Source organism: Oncorhynchus nerka, linkage group LG27 (assembly GCF_034236695.1).
Source record: "Oncorhynchus nerka isolate Pitt River linkage group LG27, Oner_Uvic_2.0, whole genome shotgun sequence".
Taxonomy (NCBI): Eukaryota; Metazoa; Chordata; class Actinopteri; order Salmoniformes; family Salmonidae; genus Oncorhynchus; species Oncorhynchus nerka.
In genome coordinates this window covers 101,185,334-101,211,453 of record NC_088422.1, presented here as the reverse complement: position 1 = coordinate 101,211,453, position 26,120 = coordinate 101,185,334, and the positions used below count along the sequence as shown (strand labels likewise).

Sequence of the window (26,120 nt, the reverse complement as noted above, 5' to 3'; positions counted from 1 at the left end):
AATAAACCCCATAATAAACCTTCCCATAATAAACCTTCCCATAATAAACCTTCCCATAATAAACCTTCCCATAATAAACCTTCCCATAATAAACCTTCCCATAATAAACCTTCCCATAATAAACCTTCCCATAATAAACCTTCCCATAATAAACCCCATAATAAACCTTCCATAATAAACCCCATAATAAACCATAATCCCATAATAAACCTTCCCATAATAAACCTTCCCATAATAAACCTTCCCATAATAAACCCCATAATAAACCTTCCCATAATAAACCTTCCCATAATAAACCTTCCCATAATAAACCTTCCCATAATAAACCCCATAATAAACCCCATAATAAACCTTCCCATAATAAACCTTCCCATAATAAACCTTCCCATAATAAACCCCATAATAAACCTTCCCATAATAAACCTTCCCATAATAAACCTTCCCATAATAAACCTTCCCATAATAAACCTTCCCATAATAAACCTTCCCATAATAAACCTTCCCATAATAAACCTTCCCATAATAAACCCCATAATAAACCCCATAATAAACCTTCCCATAATAAACCCCATAATAAACCTTCCCATAATAAACCTTCCCATAATAAACCCCATAATAAACCTTCCCATAATAAACTTCCCATAATAAACCTTCCCATAATAAACCTTCCCATAATAAACCTTCCCATAATAAACCTTCCCATAATAAACCTTCCCATAATAAACCTTCCCATAATAAACCCCATAATAAACCTTCCCATAATAAACCCCATAATAAACCTTCCCATAATAAACCCCATAATAAACCTTCCCATAATAAACCTTCCCATAATAAACCTTCCCATAATAAACCCCATAATAAACCTTCCCATAATAAACCTTCCCATAATAAACCTTCCCATAATAAACCTTCCCATAATAAACCTTCCCATAATAAACCTTCCCATAATAAACCCCATAATAAACCTTCCCATAATAAACCTTCCCATAATAAACCCCATAATAAACCTTCCCATAATAAACCCCATAATAAACCTTCCCATAATAAACCTTCCCATAATAAACCTTCCCATAATAAACCTTCCCATAATAAACCTTCCCATAATAAACCTTCCCATAATAAACCTTCCCATAATAAACCCCATAATAAACCATAATAAACCCCATAATAAACCTTCCCATAATAAACTTCCCATAATAAACCTTCCCATAATAAACCTTCCCATAATAAACCTTCCCATAATAAACCTTCCCATAATAAACCTTCCCATAATAAACCCCATAATAAACCTTCCATAATAAATAATAAACCCCATAATAAACCTTCCCATAATAAACCTTCCCATAATAAACCTTCCCATAATAAACCTTCCCATAATAAACCTTCCCATAATAAACCTTCCCATAATAAACCTTCCCATAATAAACCTTCCCATAATAAACCTTCCCATAATAAACCTTCCCATAATAAACCCCATAATAAACCTTCCCATAATAAACTCCATAATAAACCTTCCCATAATAAACCTTCCCATAATAAACCTTCCCATAATAAACCTTCCCATAATAAACCTTCCCATAATAAACCTTCCCATAATAAACCCCATAATAAACCTTCCCATAATAAACCTTCCCATAATAAACCCCATAATAAACCTTCCCATAATAAACCTTCCCATAATAAACCCCATAATAAACCTTCCCATAATAAACCTTCCCATAATAAACCCCATAATAAACCTTCCCATAATAAACTCCATAATAAACCTTCCCATAATAAACCTTCCCATAATAAACCTTCCCATAATAAACTCCATAATAAACCTTCCCATAATAAACCTTCCCATAATAAACCTTCCCATAATAAACCTTCCCATAATAAACCCCATAATAAACCTTCCCATAATAAACCTTCCCATAATAAACTCCATAATAAACCTTCCCATAATAAACCTTCCCATAATAAACCTTCCCATAATAAACCCCATAATAAACCTTCCCATAATAAACCCCATAATAAACCCCATAATAAACCTTCCCATAATAAACCCCATAATAAACCTTCCCATAATAAACCTTCCCATAATAAACCATTCCATAATAAACCTTCCCATAATAAACCTTCCCATAATAAACCTTCCCATAATAAACCTTCCCATAATAAACCTTCCCATAATAAACCCCATAATAAACCTTCCCATAATAATAAAACCTTCCCATAATAAACCTTCCCATAATAAACATAATAAACCCCATAATAAACCTTCCCATAATAAACCCCATAATAAACCTTCCATAATAAACCCCATAATAAACCTTCCATAATAAACTTCCCATAATAAACCTTCCCATAATAAACCTTCCCATAATAAACCTTCCCATAATAAACCTTCCCATAATAAACCTTCCATAATAAACCCCCATAATAAACCTTCCCATAATAAACCCCCATAATAAACCTTCCCATAATAAACCTTCCCATAATAAACCCCATAATAAACCTTCCCATAATAAACTCCCATAATAAACCTTCCCATAATAAACCTTCCCATAATAAACCTTCCCATAATAAACCTTCCCATAATAAACCCCATAATAAACCTTCCCATAATAAACCCCATAATAAACCTTCCCATAATAAACCCCATAATAAACCTTCCCATAATAAACCCCATAATAAACCTTCCCATAATAAACCTTCCCATAATAAACCTTCCCATAATAAACCTTCCCATAATAAACCTTCCCATAATAAACCCCATAATAAACCTTCCCATAATAAACCTTCCCATAATAAACCTTCCCATAATAAACCTTCCCATAATAAACCTTCCCATAATAAACTCCATAATAAACCTTCCCATAATAAACCTTCCCATAATAAACCCCATAATAAACCTTCCCATAATAAACCCCATAATAAACCTTCCCATAATAAACTCCATAATAAACCTTCCCATAATAAACTTCCCATAATAAACCTTCCCATAATAAACCTTCCCATAATAAACCTTCCCATAATAAACCTTCCCATAATAAACCTTCCCATAATAAACCTTCCCATAATAAACCCCATAATAAACCTTCCCATAATAAACCTTCCCATAATAAACCCCATAATAAACCTTCCCATAATAAACCTTCCCATAATAAACCCCATAATAAACCTTCCCATAATAAACCTTCCATAATAAACCTTCCCATAATAAACCCCATAATAAACCCCATAATAAACCTTCCCATAATAAACCCCATAATAAACCCCATAATAAACCCCATAATAAACCTTCCCATAATAAACCTTTCCATAATAAACCCCATAATAAACCCCCATAATAAACCTTGGTAATAAACCTTCCCATAATAAACCTTCCCATAATAAACCTTCCCATAATAAACCTTCCCATAATAAACTCCATAATAAACCTTTCCATAATAAACCTTCCCATAATAAACCTTCCCATAATAAACCTTCCCATAATAAACCTTTCCATAGCAGTTTCAAAGCCGTCTCCAGTAGAGGTTTTCAACGGCAGCCTTATAGTGCAGTTCGATAGAAATGGCTCCTGGAAACGCACATGATAATGATCTTTGAACCAGCACTCCTGGTTCCTGTTCTGCCATGCTCTTATCAACTGACACGGTACAGTAGAAACTACTGCCTCCACTATACACTCCACCCTCGCCCTCCACTATACACTCCACCCTCCACCCTCCCCCTCCACTATACACTCCACCCTCCACCCTCCCCCTCCACTATACACTCCACCCTCCCCCTCCCCCCCCTCCACCCTCCCCTCCACTATACACTCCACCCTCCACCCTCCCCCTGAAGACTCCACCCTCCCCCCTCCCCCTCCACTACATACCCCTCCACTATACCTCCACCCTCTCCTCCACTATACACTCCACCCTCCCCTCCCCTCCACTATACACTCCACCCTCCCCTCCACTATACACTCCACCCCCCCTCCACTATACACTCCACCCTCCCCTCCACCCTCCACTCCATACACTCCACCCTCCCCCTCCACTATACACTCCACCCTCCCCCTCCACTATAAACTCCCAACATCCACTATACACTCCACCCTCCCCCTCCACTATACACTCCACCCTCCACTATACACTCCACCCCCCCCCTCCACTATACACTCCACCCTCCACTATACACTCCACCCCCCCCTCCACCACTCCCTCCCTCCACTATACCCTCCACCCTCCCTCCACTCCTACAATCCACCCTCCACTATACACCCCTCCCCCTCCACTATACCTCCCCTCCAAATACACTCCAACCTCCACATATCCAAACACTACTCCACCCTATTCACTATACCAGAATAACACTAGGAATACCCCACCCTCCAGGAATACACTCCACCCTCCCCCTCCACCCTCCCCTCCCCTCCACTATACACCCATAAAGTAAATCATCTCCTTTCCACTAGGTGATAATACAGCCTTTAAATGATCCAAAATAAAACACTACTGGCATATTGTTCTTAGAGTGCTACCTTAAGAATAACAGACTGGAACAAATACCTTCATTATTTTGGTTCCTAGTTCATGTATAATATTCTGTCCCCGAGGACTGAAGTGAAATAAATTATTTGATACAACGAATATACTTTTACATGACGTCACAACAATCAATCAAATGTATAAAGCCCTTTTTACATCAGCTGATATCTCAAAGTGCTGTACAGAAACCCAGCATAAAACCCCAAACAGCAAGCAATGCAGGTGTAGAAGCACGGTGGCTAGGAAAAACTCCCTAGAAAGGCCAAAACCTAGGAAGAAACCTAGAGAGGAACCAGGCTCTGAGGGGTGGCCAGTCCTCTTCTGACTGTGCCGGGTTGAGATTATACAGTGCCTTGCGAAAGTATTCACCCCCTTGAACTTTGTGACCTTTTGCCACATTTCAGGCTTCAAACATAAAGATATAAAACTGTATTTTTTTGTGAAGAATCAACAACAAGTGGGACACAATCATGAAGTGGAACGACATTTATTGGATATTTCAAACTTTTTTAACAAATCAAAAACTGAAAAATTGGGCGTGCCAAATTATTCAGCCCCTTAAATTAATATTTGTAGCGCCACCTTTTGCTGCAATTACAGCTGTAAGTCGCTTAAGGGGTATGTCTCTATCAGTTAAAACATATGTATAATTGCAGGAAATAAGAGCCCTGAGCTACAGGACTGTTTCGCTAGCACAGACTGGAATATGTCCTGCGCCTACTAGACGAGCTAAATGCCTTCTATGCTAGCTTTGAGGCAAGCAACACTGAACCATGCGTGAGAGCGCCATCTGTTCCCGGAAGACTGTGTGATCACGCTGTCCATAGTCGATGTGAGTAAGACCTTTAAACAGGTCAACATTCACAAGGCCGCAGGGCCAGACGGATTACCAGGACACGTACTCTGACATTTTCAACCTCTTACATGACCCAGTCTTTAATATCTACATGTTTCAAGCAGACCACCATAGTCCCTGTGCCCAAGAGAGCCAAGGTCAGCTGTCTAAATGACTACCGCCCAGTAGCACTCAACTCCCAAGACAATGTCATCTATTACTCCAACAGACATGTATTAGATGTTCATTTGAGATCGAACCAAACAGAAGGTTGGTAATACACAGTAGTACTCTGCCACACTGACTAACTCTGCCTACTCATGTTACCTACTGACACTGTCTTTATCATCCTACCTGACTAACTCTGCCTACTCATGTTACCTACTGACACTGTCTTTATCATCCTAGCTGACTAACTCTGCCTACTCATGTTACCTACTGCCACTGTCTTTCTCATCCTACCTGACTAACTCTGCCTACTCATGTTACCTACTGACACTGTCTTTATCATCCTACCTGACTAACTCTACCTACTCATGTTACCTACTGACACTGTCTTTATCATCCTACCTGACTAACTCTACCTACTCATGTTACCTACTGACACTGTCTTTATCATCCTACCTGACTAACTCTGCCTACTCATGTTACCTACTGACACTGTCTTTTCATCCCTACTCTGACTAACTCTGCCTACCATGTTACCTACTGACACTGTCTTTATCATCCTACCTGACTAATCTCTACCTACTGACACTGTCTTTATCATCCTACCTGACTAACTCTAACTCATGTTACCTACTGACACTGTCTTTATCATCCTACCTGACTAACTCTGCCTACTCATGTTACCTACTGACACTGTCTTTATCATCCTACCTGACTAACTCTACCTACTCATGCTACCTACTGACACTGTCTTTATCATCCTTGACTAACTCTCCTACCTGTTACCTACTGACACTGTCTTTATCATCCTAGCTGACTAACTCTGCCTACTCATGTTACCTACTGACACTGTCTTTATCATCCTACCTGACTAACTCTACCTACTCATGTTACCTACTGACACTGTCTTTATCATCCTACCTGACTAACTCTACCTACTCATGTTACCTACTGACACTGTCTTTATCATCCTACCTGACTAACTCTACCTACTCATGTTACCTACTGACACTGTCTTTATCATCCTACCTGACTAACTCTACCTACTCTACCTACTGACACTGTCTTTATCATCCTACCTGACTAACTCTACCTACTAACTCTACCTACTGACACTGTCTTTATCATCCTACCTGACTAACTCTACCTACTCATGTTACCTACTGACACTGTCTTTATCATCCTACCTGACTAACTCTGCCTACTCATGTTACCTACTGACACTGTCTTTATCATCCTACCTGACTAACTCTACCTACTCATGTTACCTACTGACACTGTCTTTATCATCCTACCTGACTAACTCTACCTACTCATGTTACCTACTGACACTGTCTTTATCATCCTACCTGACTAACTCTACCTACTCATGTTACCTACTGACACTGTCTTTATCATCCTACCTGACTAACTCTGCCTACTCATGTTACCTACTGACACTGTCTTTATCATCCTACCTGACTAACTCTACCTACTCATGTTACCTACTGACACTGTCTTTATCATCCTACCTGACTAACTCTACCTACTCATGTTACCTACTGACACTGTCTTCCTCATCCTACCTGACTAACTCTGCCTACTCATGTTACCAGACACTGTCTTTATCATCCTACCTGACTAACTCTGCCTACTCATGTTACCTACTGACACTGTCTTTATCATCCTACCTGACTAACTCTACCTACTCATGTTACCTACTGACACTGTCTTTATCATCCTACCTGACTAACTCTACTACTCATGCTACCTACTGACACTGTCTTTCTCATCCTACCTGACTAACTCTACCTACTGACACTGTCTTTATCATCCTACCTGACTAACTACTACTCATGTTACCTACTGACACTGTCTTTATCATCCTACCTGACTAACTCTACCTACTGACACTGTCTTTCCTCCTCCTACCTGACTAACTCTACCTACAGACACTGTCTTTATCATCCTACCTGACTAACTCTACCTACTGACACTGTCTTTATCATCCTACCTGACTAACTCTACCTACTGACACTGTCTTTATCATCCTACCTGACTAACTCTACCTACTGACACTGTCTTCCTCCTCCTACCTGACTAACTCTACCTACTGACACTGTCTTTCTCCTCTCCTACCTGACTAACTCTACCTACTGACACTGTCTTTATCATCCTACCTGACTAACTCTACCTACTGACACTGTCTTTATCATCCTACCTGACTAACTCTACCTACTGACACTGTCTTTATCATCCTACCTGACTAACTCTACCTACAGACACTGTCTTTATCCTCCTACCTGACTAACTCTACCTACTGACACTGTCTTTATCATCCTACCTGACTAACTCTACCTACTGACACTGTCTTTATCATCCTACCTGACTAACTCTACCTACTGACACTGTCTTCCTACCTGACTAACTCTACCTACTGACACTGTCTTTATCCTCCTCTCTACCTACTCATGTTACCTACTATACTGTCTTTATCATCCTAGCTGACTAACTCTGCCTACTGACACTGTCTTTATCATCCTACCTGACTAACTCTACCTACTGACACTGTCTTTATCATCCTACCTGACTAACTCTACCTACTGACACTGTCTTTATCATCCTAGCTGACTAAGCTGCCTACTCATATTTACCTACTGACACTGTCTTTATCATCCTACCTGACTAACTCTACCTACTCATGTTACCTACTGACACTGTCTTTATCATCCTAGCTGACTAACTCTGCCTACTCATGTTACCTACTGACACTGTCTTTATCATCCTAGCTGACTAACTCTGCCTACTCATGTTACCTACTGACACTGTCTTTATCATCCTACCTGACTAACTCTACCTACTCATGTTACCTACTGACACTGTCTTTATCATCCTAGCTGACTAACTCTGCCTACTCATGTTACCTACTGACACTGTCTTTATCATCCTACCTGACTAACTCTACTACTCATGTTACCTACTGACACTGTCTTTATCATCTATTGAGCTAACTCTGCCTACTCATGTTACCTACTGACACTGTCTTTATCATCCTACCTGACTAACTCTGCCTACTCATGTTACCTACTGACACTGTCTTTATCATCCTAGCTGACTAACTCTACCTACTCATGTTACCTACTGACACTGTCTTTATCATCCTAGCTGACTAACTCTACCTACTCATGTTACCTACTGACACTGTCTTTATCATCCTACCTGACTAACTCTACCTACTCATGTTACCTACTGACACTGTCTTTATCATCCTACCTGACTAACTCTACCTACTCATGTTACCTACTGACACTGTCTTTCCTCTCCTACCTGACTAACTCTGCCTACTGACACTGTCTTTATCATCCTACCTGACTAACTATATCTACTGACACTGTCTTTATCATCCTAGCTGACTAACTCTACCTACTGACACTGTCTTTATCATCCTACCTGACTAACTCTACCTACTGACACTGTCTTTATCATCCTACCTGACTAACTCTACCTACTGACAACCTGACTAACTCTACCTACTGACTACTGTCTTTCTCCTCCACCTGACTAACTCTACCTACTGACACTGTCTTTATCATCCTACCTGACTAACTCTACCTACTGACACTGTCTTTATCATCCTAGCTGACTAACTCTGCCTACTCATGTTACCTACTGACACTGTCTTTATCATCCTACCTGACTAACTCTACCTACTCATGTTACCTACTGACACTGTCTTTATCATCCTAGCTGACTAACTCTACCTACTGACACTGTCTTTATCATCCTACCTGACTAACTCTACCTACTGACACTGTCTTTATCATCCTACCTGACTAACTCTACCTACTCATGTTACCTACTGACACTGTCTTTATCATCTATTTACTGACACTGTCTTTATCATCTGCCCTCCCACCACTGACACTGTCTTTATCATCCTACCTGACTAACTCTACCTACTGAACTGTCTTTATCATCTACCTGACTAACTCTACCTACTGACACTGTCTTTATCATCCTAGCTGACTAACTCTGCCTACTCATGTTACCTACTGACACTGTCTTTAATATCCTACCTGACTAACTCTACCTACTCATGTTACCTACTGACACTGTCTTTATCATCCCAGCTGACTAACTCTGCCTACTCATGTTACCTACTGACACTGCCCTTATCATCCTTAGCTGACCAACTCTGCCTACTCATGTGTTACCTACTGACACTGTCTTTATCATCCTACCCGACCAACTCTACCTACCATGTTACCTACTGACACTCAAGTCTTTATCATCCTAGCTGACTAACTCTGCCTACTTCATGTTACCTACTGACACTGTCTTTATCATCCTACCTGACTAACTCTACCTACTCATGTTACCTACCGACACTGTCTTCTATCATCCTAGCTGACTAACTCTGCCTACTCATGTTACCTACCGACACTGTCTTTATCATCCTACCTGACCAACTCTGCCTACCATGTTACCTACTGACACTGCTCCTTATCATCCTAGCTGACTAACTCTACCTACTCATGTTACCTACTGACACTGTCTTTATCATCCTAGCTGACTAACTCTACCTACTCATGTTACCTACTGACACTGTCTTTATCATCCTAGCTGACTAACTCTGCCTACTCATGTTACCTACTGACACTGTCTTTATCATCCTACCTGACTAACTCTACCTACTCATGTTACCTACTGACACTGTCTTTATCATCCTACCTGACTAACTCTGCCTACTGACACTGTCTTTATCATCCTACCTGACTAACTATATCTACTGACACTGTCTTTATCATCCTAGCTGACTAACTCTACCTACTGACACTGTCTTTATCATCCTACCTGACTAACTCTACCTACTGACACTGTCTTTATCATCCTACCTGACTAACTCTACCTACTGACACTGTCTTCCTCCTCCTACCTGACTAACTCTACCTACTGACACTGTCTTTCTCCTCTCCTACCTGACTAACTCTACCTACTGACACTGTCTTTATCATCCTACCTGACTAACTCTACCTACTGACACTGTCTTTATCATCCTAGCTGACTAACTCTGCCTACTCATGTTACCTACTGACACTGTCTTTATCATCCTACCTGACTAACTCTACCTACTCATGTTACCTACTGACACTGTCTTTATCATCCTAGCTGACTAACTCTACCTACTGACACTGTCTTTATCATCCTACCTGACTAACTCTACCTACTGACACTGTGTTTATCATCCACCTGGGATCAACTCTACCTACTCATGTTACCTACCGACACTGTCTTTATCATCCTAGCTGACTAATCTCTGCCTACTGACACTGTCTTTATCATCCTACCTGATTAACTCTACCTACTGACACTGTCTTTATCATCCTACCTGACTAACTCTACCTACTGACACTGTCTTTATCATCCTACCTGACTAACTCTACCTACTGACACTGTCTTTATCATCCTAGCTGACTAACTCTGCCTACTCATGTTACCTACTGACACTGTTTTTATCATCCTACCTGACTAACTCTACCTACTCATGTTACCTACTGACACTGTCTTTATCATCCTAGCTGACTAACTCTGCCTCACTCATGTTAGCCTACTGACACTGTCTTTATCATCCTAGCTGACTAACTCTGCCTACTCATGTTACCTACTGACACTGTCTTTATCATCCTACCTGACTAACTCTACCTACTGACACTGTCTTTATCATCCTAGCTGACTAACTCTGCCTACTCATGTTACCTACTGCAATCTTGTCGTCCCACTGACTGCCTCTCATGTTGCCTACTCTCCTCTCCACCTGACTAACTCTACCTACTGACACTGTCTTTATCATCCTACCTGACCAACTCTACCTACTCTACCTACACTATCATCCTAGCTGCCTAACCTACCTACTGACACTGTCTTTATCATCCTACCTGACTAACTCTACCTACTGACCTACTGTCTTTATCATCCTAGCTGACTAACTCTGCCTACTCATGTTACCTACTGACACTGTCTTTCATCCTCATCCCTACCTGTTACCTACTGACAACTCTACCTACTCATGTTACCTACTGACACTGTCTTTATCATCCCTATGGGACTAACTCTGCCTACTCATGTTACCTACTGACACTGTCTTCATCCATCCTACCTGACTAACTCTACCTACTGAAACTGTCTTTATCATCACCAACTCTACCTACTCATGTTACCTACCGAGCACCTACTCATGTTACCTACTGGCCACTGTCTTTATCATCCTAGCTGACTAACTCTACCTACTGACACTGTCTTTATCATCCTACCTGACTAACTCTACCTACTGACACTGTCTTTATCATCCTACCTGACTAACTCTACCTACTCATGTTACCTACTGACACTGTCTTTATCATCCTAGCTGACTAACTCTGCCTACTGACACTGTCTTTATCATCCTACCTGACTAACTCTACCTACTGACACTGTCTTTATCATCCTACCTGACTAACTCTACCTACTGACACTGTCTTTATCATCCTAGCTGACTAACTCTGCCTACTCATGTTACCTACTGACACTGTCTTTATCATCCTACCTGACTAACTCTACCTACTCATGTTACCTACTGACACTGTCTTTATCATCCTAGCTGACTAACTCTGCCTACTCATGTTACCTACTGACACTGTCTTTATCATCCTAGCTGACTAACTCTGCCTACTCATGTTACCTACTGACACTGTCTTTATCATCCTACCTGACTAACTCTGCCTACTCATGTTACCTACTGACACTGTCTTTATCATCCTAGCTGACTAACTCTGCCTACTCATGTTACCTACTGACACTGTCTTTATATCTACCTGACTAACTCTACCTACTGACACTGTCTTCTCTCCTCCTACCGACTAACTCTACCCTACTGACACTGTCTTTATCATCCTACCTGACTAACTCTACCTACTCATGTTACCTACTGACACTGTCTTTATCATCCTAGCTGACTAACTCTACCTACTGACACTGTCTTTATCATCCTACCTGACTAACTCTACCTACTCATGTTACCTACTGACACTGTCTTTATCATCCTAGCTGACTAACTCTACCTACTCATGTTACCTACTGACACTGTCTTTATCATCCTAGCTGACTCTTAACTCTACCTACTGACACTGTCTTTATCATCCTACCTGACTAACTCTACCTACATGACACTGTCTTTATCATCCTACCTGACTAACTCTGCCTACTCATGTTACCTACTGACACTGTCTTTATCATCCTAGCTGACTAACTCTGCTGTCTACTCCGACTAACTTACCTACTGACACTGTCTTTATCATCCTACCTGACTAACTCTACCTACTGACACTGTCTTTATCATCCTAGCTCCTACCTGACTAACTCTACCTACTGACACTGTCTTTATCATCCTACCTGACTAACTCTACCTACTCATGTTACCTACTGACACTGTCTTTATCATCCTAGCTGACTAACTCTGCCTACTCATGTTACCTACTGACACTGTCTTTATCATCCTATTGTGGCTCTGCCTACTCATGTTACCTACTGACACTGTCTTTATCATCCTACCTGACTAACTCTGCCTACTCATGTTACCTACTGACACTGTCTTTATCATCCTAGCTGACAATAACTCTGCCTACTCATGTTACCTACTGACACTGTCTTTATCATCCTACCTTGATAACTCTACCTACTGACACTGTCTTTCTCCTCTCCTACCTGACTAACTCTACCTACTGACACTGTCTTTATCATCCTACCTGACTAACTCTACCTACTCTGCCTACTGACACTGTCTTTATCATCCTAGCTGACTAACTCTACCTGCTGACACTGTCTTTATCATCCTACCTGACCTAACTCCTACTACCATGTTACCTACTGACACTGTCTTTATCATCCTGCTGACTAACTCTGCCTACTCATGTTACCTACTGACACTGTCTTTATCATCCCTAGCTGACTAACTCTGCCTACTCATGTTACCTACTGACACTGTCTTTATCATCCTACCTGACTAACTCTGCCTACTCATGTTACCTACTGACACTGTCTTTATCATCCTAGCTGACTAACTCTGTTACCTACTGACACTGTCTCATGTTACCTACTGACACTGTCTTTATCATCCTACCTGACTAACTCTACCTACTGACACTGTCTTTATCATCCTAGCTGACTAACTCTGCCTACTCATGTTACCTACTGACACTGTCTTTCTCCTCTCCTACCTGACTACCTCTACCTACTGACACTGTCTTTATCATCCTACCTGACTAACTCTACCTACTCATGCATCTTTTACCTACTCCTGGCTAACTCTTTACTCATGTTACCTACTGACACTGTCTTTATCATCCTAGCTGACTAACTCTGCCTACTGACACTGTCTTTATCATCCTAGCTGACTAAACTACTGACACTGTCTTTATCATCCTACCTGACTAACTTACCTACTGACACTGTCTTTATCATCCTACCTGACTAACTCTACCTACTCATGTTACCTACTGACACTGTCTTTATCATCCTAGCTGACTAACTCTACCTACTGACACTGTCTTTATCATCCTACCTGACTAACTCTACCTACTCATGTTACCTACTGACACTGTCTTTATCATCCTAGCCTGACTAACTCTACCTACTCATGTTACCTACTGACACTGTCTTTATCATCCTGCTGACTAACTCTGCCTCTGTTACCTACTGACACTGTCTTTATCATCCTACCTGACTAACTCATGTTACCTACTGACACTGTCTTTATCATCCTACCTGACTAACTCTACCTACTCATGTTACCTACTGACACTGTCTTTATCATCCTAGCTGACTAACTCTACCTACTGACACTGTCTTTTCATCCTACCTGACTAACTCTACCTACTGACACTGTCTTTATCATCCTACCTGACTAACTCTACCCATGTTACCTACTGACACTGTCTTTATCATCCTAGCTGACTAAACCTACTGACACTGTCTTTATCATCCTACCTGACTAACTCTACCTACTGACACTGTCTTTATCATCCTACCTGACTAACTCTACCTACTCATGTTACCTACTGACACTGTCTTTATCATCCTCCTAACTCTGCCTACTCATGTTGCCTACTGACACTGTCTTTATCATCCTAGCTGACTAACTCTACCTCTGACACTCATCATCCTACCTGACTAACTCTACCTACTGTCTTTATCATCCTACCTGACTAACTCTACCTACTCATGTTACCTACTGACACTGTCTTTATCATCCTAGCTTAACTCTGCCTACTGACACTGTCTTTATCATCCTGCCTGACTAACTCTACCTACTGACACTGTCTTTATCATCCTACCTGACTAACTCTACCTACTGACACTGTCTTTATCATCCTAGCTGACTAACTCTGCCTGCTCTGACTACTGACACTTCTTTATCATCCTACCTGACTACCTACTCTACCTACTGACACTGTCTTTATCATCCTAGCTGACTAACTCTGCCCCTACTCATGTTACCTACTGACACTGTCTTTATCATCCTATGACTAACTCTGCCTACTCATGTTACCTACTGACACTGTCTTTATCATCCTACCTGACTAACTCTGCCTACTCATGTTACCTACTGACACTGTCTTTATCATCCTAGCTGACTAACTCTGCCTACTCATGTTACCTACTGACACTGTCTTTATCATCCTAGCTGACTCTACCTACTCTGTCTTTTTCTCTCTCCTACCTGATAACTTACCTACTGACACTGTCTTTATCATCCTACCTGACTAACTCTACCTACTCATGTTACCTACTGACACTGTCTTTATCATCCTAGCTGACTAACTCTGCCTACTCATGTTACCTACTGACACTGTCTTTATCATCCTACCTGACTAACTCATGTTACCTACTGACACTGTCTTTCTCCTAGCTCTAACCTGACTAACTCTACCTACTGACACTGTCTTTATCATCCTACCTGACTAACTCTACCTACTCATGTTACCTACTGACACTGTCTTTATCATCCTACCTGACTAACTCTACCTACTCATGTTACCTACTGACACTGTCTTTATCATCCTACCTGACTAACTCTACCTACTGACACTGTCTTTCCTCATCCTACCTGACTAACTCCCTACCCTACTGACACTGTCTTTATCATCCTACCTGACTAACTCTACCTACTGACACTGTCTTTATCATCCTACCTGACTAACTCTGCCTACTCATGTTACCTACTGACACTGTCTTTATCATCCTAGCTGACTAACTCTACCTACTCTATGTTACCTACTGACACTGTCTTTATCATCTCGCCTACTGACACTGTCTAACTCTACCTACCATGTTACCTACTGACACTGTCTTTATCATCCTACCTGACTAACTCTGCCTACTCATGTTACCTACTGACACTGTCTTTATCATCCTAGCTGACTAACTCCTACTCATGTTACCTACTGACACTGTCTTTATCATCCTACCTGACTAACTCTGCCTACTCATGTTACCTACTGGGATACTGTCTTTATCATCCTAGTTGACTAACTCTGCCTACTCATGTTACCTACTGACACTGTCTTTATCATCCTACCTGACTAACTCTACCTACTGACACTGTCTTTATCATCCTAGCTGACTAACTCTCTGCCTACTCCATGTTGCCTACTGACACTGTCTTTATCATCCTACCTGACTAACTCTGCCTACTGACACTGTCCTTATCATCCTAGCTGACTAACTCTGCCTACCACTGCTACCTACTGGACACTGTCTTTATCATCCTACCTGACTAACTTCTGCCTACTCATGTTGCCTACTGACTGCACTGTCCTTCTCATCCTGCCTGACTCCAGTAACTCTGCCTACCATGTTGCCTACTGACACTGTCTTTATCATCCTAGCTGACTAACTCTGCCTACTCATGTTACCTACTGACACTGTCTTTATCATCCTACCTGACCAATCCTGTCTTTGTCGTCCTGCAGCTACCTACTGGACACTGTCTTTATCATCCTAGCTGTTGCAACCTCTGCCTACTCATGTTGCCTGCTGACACTGTCTTTGTCGTCCTGAGCGATGCTCCACCTACTGACACTGTCTTTCTCATCCTACCTGACTAACTCTGCCTACTGACACACTGTCTTTATCATCCTACCTGACTAACTCTCTACTCTGTTACCTACTGACACTGTCTTTATCATCCTAGCTGACTAATCCCCACTACTGACACTGTCTTTATATCCTGCCTGACCAACTCTACCCTACTCATGTTACCTACCGACACTGTCTTTATCATCCTAGCTGACTAACTCTGCCTACCATGTTACTCTACTGACACTGTCTTTATCATCCTATTGACTAACTCTGCCTACTCATGTTACCCATGACACTGTCTTTATCATCCTACCTGACTAGCTCTGCTATCATGTTGCCTACCGGACACTGTCTTTATCATCCTGGCTGATGGCCACCTGCTCATTGCCTGCCGACACTGTCTTTATCATCCTACCTGACTAACTTCCTGCCTGCGACACCGTCTTTCTCCTCCAGCCTGGCTCAACTCTGCCTACTCATGTTACCTACTGACACTGCCTACTCATGTTCCTACCTGACACTGTGTTTGTCGTCCTCCTCCCCTCTGCCTACTGGATGACTGTCTTTATCATCCTACCTGACGACTCTACCTACCTCATGTTACCTACTGACACTGTCTTTATCATCCTATTGACTAACTCTGCCTAACTCATGTTACCTACTGACACTGTCTTTATCATCCTAGCTCTAACTCTGCCTACCATGTTACCTACTGACACTGTCATCATCCTACCTGACCAACTGCCTACTCATGTTACCTACTGACACTGTCTTTATCATCCTAGCTGACTAACTCTCACCTACTGGACACTGTCTTTATCATCCTACCTGACTAACTCTACCACTGAAACTGTCTTTATCATCCTACCTGGACTAACTCTGCCCACTGTCATGTTACCTACTGACACTTCTATCATCTTTAACTCCTAGCTGACTGTCTTTATCATCCTAGCTGGACTAACTGCCTGCTGGACACTGTCTTTATCATCCCTACCTGATTCAACTCCACCTACTGACACACTGTCTTTATCATCCTGCCTGACTAACTCTACCTACCATGTTACCTACTGACACTGTCTTTATCATCCTAGCTGACTAACTCTGCCTACTGACACTGTCTTTATCATCCTACCTGACTAACTCTACCTACTGACACTGTCTTTATCATCCTACCTGACTAACTCTACCTACTGACACTGTCTTTATCATCCTAGCTGACTAACTCTGCCTACTCATGTTACCTACTGACACTGTCTTTATCATCCTACCTGACTAACTCTACCTACTCATGTTACCTACTGACACTGTCTTTATCATCCTAGCTGACTAACTCTGCCTACTCATGTTACCTACTGACACTGTCTTTATCATCCTAGCTGACTAACTCTGCCTACTCATGTTACCTACTGACACTGTCTTTATCATCCTACCTGACTAACTCTGCCTACTCATGTTACCTACTGACACTGTCTTTATCATCCTAGCTGACTAACTCTGCCTACTCATGTTACCTACTGACACTGTCTTTATCATCCTACCTGACTAACTCTACCTACTGACACTGTCTTTCTCCTCTCCTACCTGACTAACTCTACCTACTGACACTGTCTTTATCATCCTACCTGACTAACTCTACCTACTCATGTTACCTACTGACACTGTCTTATCATCCTAGCTGACTAACCTCTACCTACTGACACTGTCTTTATCATCCTACCTGACTAACTCTACCTACTCATGTTACCTACTGACACTGTCTTTATCATCCTAGCTGACTAACTCTGCCTACCATGTTACCTACTGACACTGTCTTTATCATCCTAGCTGACTAACTCTGCCTACTCATGTTACCACTGACACTGTCTTTATCATCCTACCTGACTAACTCTGCCTACTCATGTTACCTACTGACACTGTCTTTATCATCCTAGCTGACTAACTCTGCCTACTCATGTTACCTACTGACACTGTCTTTATCATCCTACCTGACTAACTCTACCTACTGACACTGTCTTTATCATCCTCTCCTACCTGACTAACTCATGTTACCTACTGACACTGTCTTTATCATCCTACCTGACTAACTCTACCTACTCATGTTACCTACTGACACTGTCTTTATCATCCTAGCTGACTAACTCTGCCTACTCATGTTACCTACTGACACTGTCTTTATCATCCTAGCTGACTAACTCTGCCTACTCATGTTACCTACTGACACTGTCTTTATCATCCTACCTGACTAACTCTGCCTACTCATGTTACCTGACACTGTCTTTATCATCCCTAGCTGACTAACCCTGCCTACTCATGTTACCTACTGACACTGTCTTTATCATCCTACCTGACTAACTCTACCTACTGACACTGTCTTTCTCCTCTCCTACCTGACTAACTCTACCTACTGACACTGTCTTTATCATCCTACCTGACTAACTCTACCTACTCATGTTACCTACTGACACTGTCTTTATCATCCTAGCTGACTAACTCTACCTACTGACACTGTCTTTATCATCCTACCTGACTAACTCTACCTACTCATGTTACCTACTGACACTGTCTTTATCATCCTAGCTGACTAACTCTGCCTACTCATGTTACCTACTGACACTGTCTTTATCATCCTAGCTGACTAACTCTGCCTACTCATGTTACCTACTGACACTGTCTTTATCATCCTACCTGACTAACTCTGCCTACTCATGTTACCTACTGACACTGTCTTTATCATCCTAGCTGACTAACTCTGCCTACTCATGTTACCTACTGACACTGTCTTTATCATCCTACCTGACTAACTCTACCTACTGACACTGTCTTTATCATCCTAGCTGACTAACTCTGCCTACTCATGTTACCTACTGACACTGTCTTTCTCCTCTCCTACCTGACTAACTCTACCTACTGACACTGTCTTTATCATCCTACCTGACTGACTCTACCTACTCATGTTACCTACTGACACTGTCTTTATCATCCTACCTGACTAACTCTACCTACTGACACTGTCTTTATCATCCTAGCTGACTAACTCTGCCTACTCATGTTACCTACTGACACTGTCTTTATCATCCTACCTGACTAACTCTACCTACTCATGTTACCTACTGACACTGTCTTTATCATCCTAGCTGACTAACTCTACCTACTGACACTGTCTTTATCATCCTACCTGACTAACTCTACCTACTGAAACTGTCTTTATCATCATACCTGACTAACTCTACCTACTCATGTTACCTACTGACACTGTCTTTATCATCCTAGCTGACTAACTCTGCCTACTGACACTGTCTTTATCATCCTACCTGACTAACTCTACCTACTGACACTGTCTTTATCATCCTACCTGACTAACTCTAACTCATGTTACCTACTGACACTGTCTTTATTTATCTAACTCTGCCTACTGACACTGTCTTTATCATCCTACCTGACTAAACTCTGACACTGTCTTTATCATCCACCTGTCTACCTACTGACACTGTCTTTATCATCCTAGCTGACTAACTCTGCCTACTCATGTTACCTACTGACACTGTCTTTATCATCCTACCTGACTAACTCTACCTACTCATGTTACCTACTGACACTGTCTTTATCATCCTAGCTGACTAACTCTGCCTACTCATGTTACCTACTGACACTGTCTTTATCATCCTAGCTGACTAACTACTCTGTTACCTACTGACACTGTCTTTATCATCCTACCTGACTAACTCTGCCTACTCATGTTACCTACTGACACTGTCTTTATCATCCTAGCTGACTAACTCTGCCTACTCATGTTACCTACTGACACTGTCTTTATCATCCTACCTGACTAACTCTACCTACTGACACTGTCTTTCTCCTCTCCTACCTGACTAACTCTACCTACTGACACTGTCTTTATCATCCTACCTGACTAACTCTACCTACTCATGTTACCTACTGACACTGTCTTTATCATCCTAGCTGACTAACTCTACCTACTGACACTGTCTTTATCATCCTACCTGACTAACTCTACCTACTCATGTTACCTACTGACACTGTCTTTATCATCCTAGCTGACTAACTCTGCCTACTCATGTTACCTACTGACACTGTCTTTATCATCCTAGCTGACTAACTCTGCCTACTCATGTTACCTACTGACACTGTCTTTATCATCCTACCTGACTAACTCTGCCTACTCATGTTACCTACTGACACTGTCTTTATCATCCTAGCTGACTAACTCTGCCTACTCATGTTACCTACTGACACTGTCTTTATCATCCTACCTGACTAACTCTACCTACTGTCTTTATCACACTGACTAACTTACCTACTCACTGTCTTTATCATCCTAGCTGACTAACTCTGCCTACTCATCATTACCTGACTGACTCACTGTCTTTACTGACACTGTCTTTATCATCCTACCTGACTAACTCTACCTACTGACACTGTCTTTATCATCCTACCTGACTAACTCTGCCTACTCATGTTACCTACTGACACTGTCTTTATCATCCTACCTGACTAATCTGCCTACTCATGTTACCTACTGACACTGTCTTTATCATCCTACCTGACTAACTCATGTTACCTACTGACACTGTCTTTATCATCCTAGCTGACTAACTCTACCTACTCATGAAACTGTCTTTATCATCATAGCTGACTAACTCTGCCTACTCATGTTACCACTACTTTATCATCCTAGCTGACTAACTCTGCCTACTGACATCATCCTGTCTTTATGACACTGTCTTTATCATCCTACCTGACTAATCTCTACCTACTCATGTTACCTACTGACACTGTCTTTATCATCCTAGCTGACTAACTCTGACACTACTGACACTGTCTTTATCATCCTACCTGACTAACTCTACCTACTGACACTGTCTTTATCATCCTAGCTGACTAATCCTGCCTACTCATGTTACCTACTGACACTGTCTTTATCATCCTACCTGACTAACTCTACCTACTCATGTTACCTACTGACACTGTCTTTATCATCCTAGCTGACTAACTCTGCCTACTCATGTTACCTACTGACACTGTCTTTATCATCCTAGCTGACTAACTCATTTACCTACTGACACTGTCTTTATCATCCTACCTGACTAACTCTACCTACTCATGTTACCTACTGACACTGTCTTTATCATCCTAGCTGACTAACTCATGTTACCTACTGACACTGTCTTTATCATCCTACCTGACTAACTCTACCTACTGACACTGTCTTTCTCTCTCCTACCTGACTAACTCTACCTACTGACACTGTCTTTATCATCCTACCTGCTGACTAACTACCTACTGACACTGTCTTTATCATCCTAGCTGACTAACTCTACCTACTGACACTGTCTTTATCATCCTACCTGACTAACTCTGCCTACTCATGTTACCTACTGACACTGTCTTTATCATCCTAGCTGACTAACTCTGCCTACTCATGTTACCTACTGACACTGTCTTTATCATCCTAGCTGACTAACTCTGCCTACTCATGTTACCTACTGACACTGTCTTTATCATCCTACCTGACTATCCCCTGCCTACTCATGTTACCTACTGACACTGTCTTTATCATCCTAGCTGACTAACTCTGCCTACTCATGTTACCTACTGACACTGTCTTTATCATCTTTAATCATCCTACCTGACACTGTCTAACTCTACCTACTGACACTGTCTTTCTCTCTCCTACCTGACTAACTCTACCTACTGACACTGTCTTTATCATCCTACCTGACTGACTCTACCTACTCATGTTACATACTGACACTGTCTTTATCATCCTACCTGACTAACCTCTCTACCTACTGACACTGTCTTTATCATCCTAGCTGACTAACTCTGCCTACTCATGTTACCTACTGACACTGTCTTTATCATCCTACCTGACTAACTCTACCTACTCATGTTACCTACTGACACTGTCTTTATCATCCTAGCTGACTAACTCTACCTACTGACACTGTCTTTATCATCCTACCTGACTAACTCTACCTACTGAAACTGTCTTTATCATCATACCTGACTAACTCTACCTACTCATGTTACCTACTGACACTGTCTTTATCATCCTAGCTGACTAACTCTGCCTACTGACACTGTCTTTATCATCCTACCTGACTAACTCTACCTACTGACACTGTCTTTATCATCCTACCTGACTAACTCTACCTACTGACACTGTCTTTATCATCCTAGCTGACTAACTCTGCCTACTCATGTTACCTACTGACACTGTCTTTATCATCCTACCTGACTAACTCTACCTACTCATGTTACCTACTGACACTGTCTTTATCATCCTAGCTGACTAACTCTGCCTACTCATGTTACCTACTGACACTGTCTTTATCATCCTAGCTGACTAACTCTGCCTACTCATGTTACCTACTGACACTGTCTTTATCATCCTACCTGACTAACTCTGCCTACTCATGTTACCTACTGACACGGTCTTTATCATCCTAGCTGACTAACTCTGCCTACTCATGTTACCTACTGACACTGTCTTTATCATCCTACCTGACTAACTCTACCTACTGACACTGTCTTTCTCCTCTCCTACCTGACTAACTCTACCTACTGACACTGTCTGACTAACTCTACCTACTCATGTTACCATGACACTGTCTTTATCATCCCTGACTAACTCTACCTACTCATGTCTTTATCATCCTACTCCTGACACTGTCTTTCTCTGTCTTTATCATCCTAGCTGACTAACTCTACCTACTGACCTACTGACACTGTCTTTATCATCCTACCTGACTAACTCTGCCTACTCATGTTACCTACTGACACTGTCTTTATCATCCTACCTGACTAACTCTGCCTACTCATGTTACCTACTGACACTGTCTTTATCATCCTACCTGACTAACTCTACCTACTGACACTGTCTTTATCATCCTAGCTGACTAACTCTCACTGTCTTTCTCCTCTCCTACCTGACTAACTCTACCTACTGACACTGTCTTTATCATCCTACCTGACTAACTCTACCTACTCATGTTACCTACTGACACTGTCTTTATCATCCTACCTGACTAACTCTACCTACTGACACTGTCTTTATCATCCTACCTGACTAACTCTCTACCTACTGACACTGTCTTTATCATCCTACCTGACTAACTCTACCTACCATGTTACCTACTGACACTGTCTTTATCATCCTAGCTGACTAACTCTACCCTACTGACACTGTCTTTATCATCCTACCTGACTAACTACCTACCTACCTGACACTGTCTTTCTCTGCCTCACTGTCTTTATCATCCTACCTGACTAACTCTACCTACTGACACTGTCTTTATCATCCTACCTGACTAACTCATGTTACCTACTGACACTGTCTTTATCATCCTAGCTGACTAACTCTGCCTACTGACACTGTCTTTATCATCCTACTAACTCTACCTACCGACACTGTCTTTATACCTCATACCTACCCGTCTTTATCACTAACTCTACCTACTCATGTTACCTACTGACACTGTCTTTATCATCCTAGCTGACTAACTCTACCTACTCATGTTACCTACTGACACTGTCTTTATCATCCTAGCTGACTAACTCTGCCTCATGTTACCTACTGACACTGTCTTTATCATCCTACCTGACTAACTCTGCCTACTCATGTTACCTACTGACACTGTCTTTATCATCCCCTGACTAACTCTGCCTACTCATGTTACCTACTGACACTGTCTTTATCATCCTACCTGACTAACTCTACCTACTGACACTGTCTTTATCATCCTACCTGACTAACTCTACCTACTCACTGTCTTTCTCCTCTCCTGACCTGGACTAACCTACTGACACTGTCTTTATCATCCTAGCTGACTAACTCTACCTACTGACACACTGTCTTTATCATCCTACCTGACTAACTCTGACACTGTCTTTATCATCCTAGCTGACTAACTCTTACCATGTTACCTACTGACACTGTCTTTATCATCCTAGCTGACTAACTCTGCCTACTCATGTTACCTACTGACACTGTCTTTATCATCCTAGCTGACTAACTCTGTTACCTACTCACTGTCTTTTCATCCTACCACTAACTCTACCTACTGAAACTGTCTTATCATCATCCTACCTGACTAACTCTGCACTACTCATGTTACCTACTGACACTGTCTTTATCATCCTAATGACTAACTAACTCTGACCTACTCCTATGTTACCTACTGACACTGTCTTTATCATCCTACCTGACTAACTCTACCTACTGACACTGTCTTTCTCCTCTCCTACCTGACTAACTACCTACCTTCCTACTGACACTGTCTTTATCATCCTACCTGACTAACTCTACCTACTCATGTTACCTACTGACACTGTCTTTATCATCCTAGCTGACTAACTCTGCCTACCGCTGCCTACTGACACTGTCTTTATCATCCTACCTGACTAACTCTACCTACTCATGTTACCTACTGACACTGTCTTTATCATCCTAGCTGACTAACTCTACCTACTGACACTGTCTTTATCATCCTACCTGACTAACTCTACCTACTGACACTGTCTTTATCATCCTACCTGACTGAACTCTACCATGTTACATACTCATGTTACCTACTGACACTGTCTGAGATTATCATTACCATGTTACCTAGCTGACTAACTCTGCTCCCTACAACACACTGTCTTTATCATCCTAGCTGACTAACTCTACCTACTGACACTGTCTTTATCATCCTACCTGACTAACTCTACCTACATGACTGCACTGTTTTATCATCCCAGCTGACTAACTCTGACACCTTTATCATCCACCTGCTTACCTACTGACACTGTCTTTATCATCCTACCTGACTAACTCTACCGACACTACTTATCATGTTACCTACTGACACTGTCTTTATCATCCTACCTGACTAACAGACCTACTCAACACAGTAGAGAGGAGACCTACATGACACTGTCTTTATCAACTCATGTTAGCTGACTTTATAACTCTGCCTACTCATGTTACCTACTGACACTGTCTTTATCATCCTAGCTGACTAACTCTGCCTACTCATGTTACCTACTGACACTGTCTTTATCATGACACCTATCCCCTGACTAACTCTGCCTACTCATGTTACCTACTGACACTGTCTTTATCCTCTCACTAACTCTAGCTGACTAACTACCTGACTAACTCTACCTACCTGTTACCTACTGACACTGTATCCTACCTGACACTGTCTTTACTGACACCTATCCTAGCTGACCAACTTTACCTACTGACACTGTCTTTATCATCCTACCTGACTAACTCTACCTACTCATGTTACCTACTGACACTGTCTTTATCATCCTACCTGACTAACTCACCTACTGACACTGACACTCTTTATCATCCTACCTGATTAACTCTACCTACTGACACTGTCTTTCTCTTTATCATCCTACCTGACTAACTCATGTTACCTACTGACACTGTCTTTATCATCCTACCTGACTAACTCTACCTAACTCAGCTGCTACCTACTGAC

The 26,120-nt window shown here is 41.6% G+C and overlaps 1 protein-coding gene across 1 annotated transcript in view; it reads right to left on the bottom strand.

The window, feature by feature from the left end:
• klf13 (Kruppel like factor 13) overlaps positions 1-26,120 on the bottom strand; it is a 73,676-nt gene that overhangs the window by 1,648 nt on the left and 45,908 nt on the right. The gene's annotated exons all lie outside the window — the stretch shown is intronic.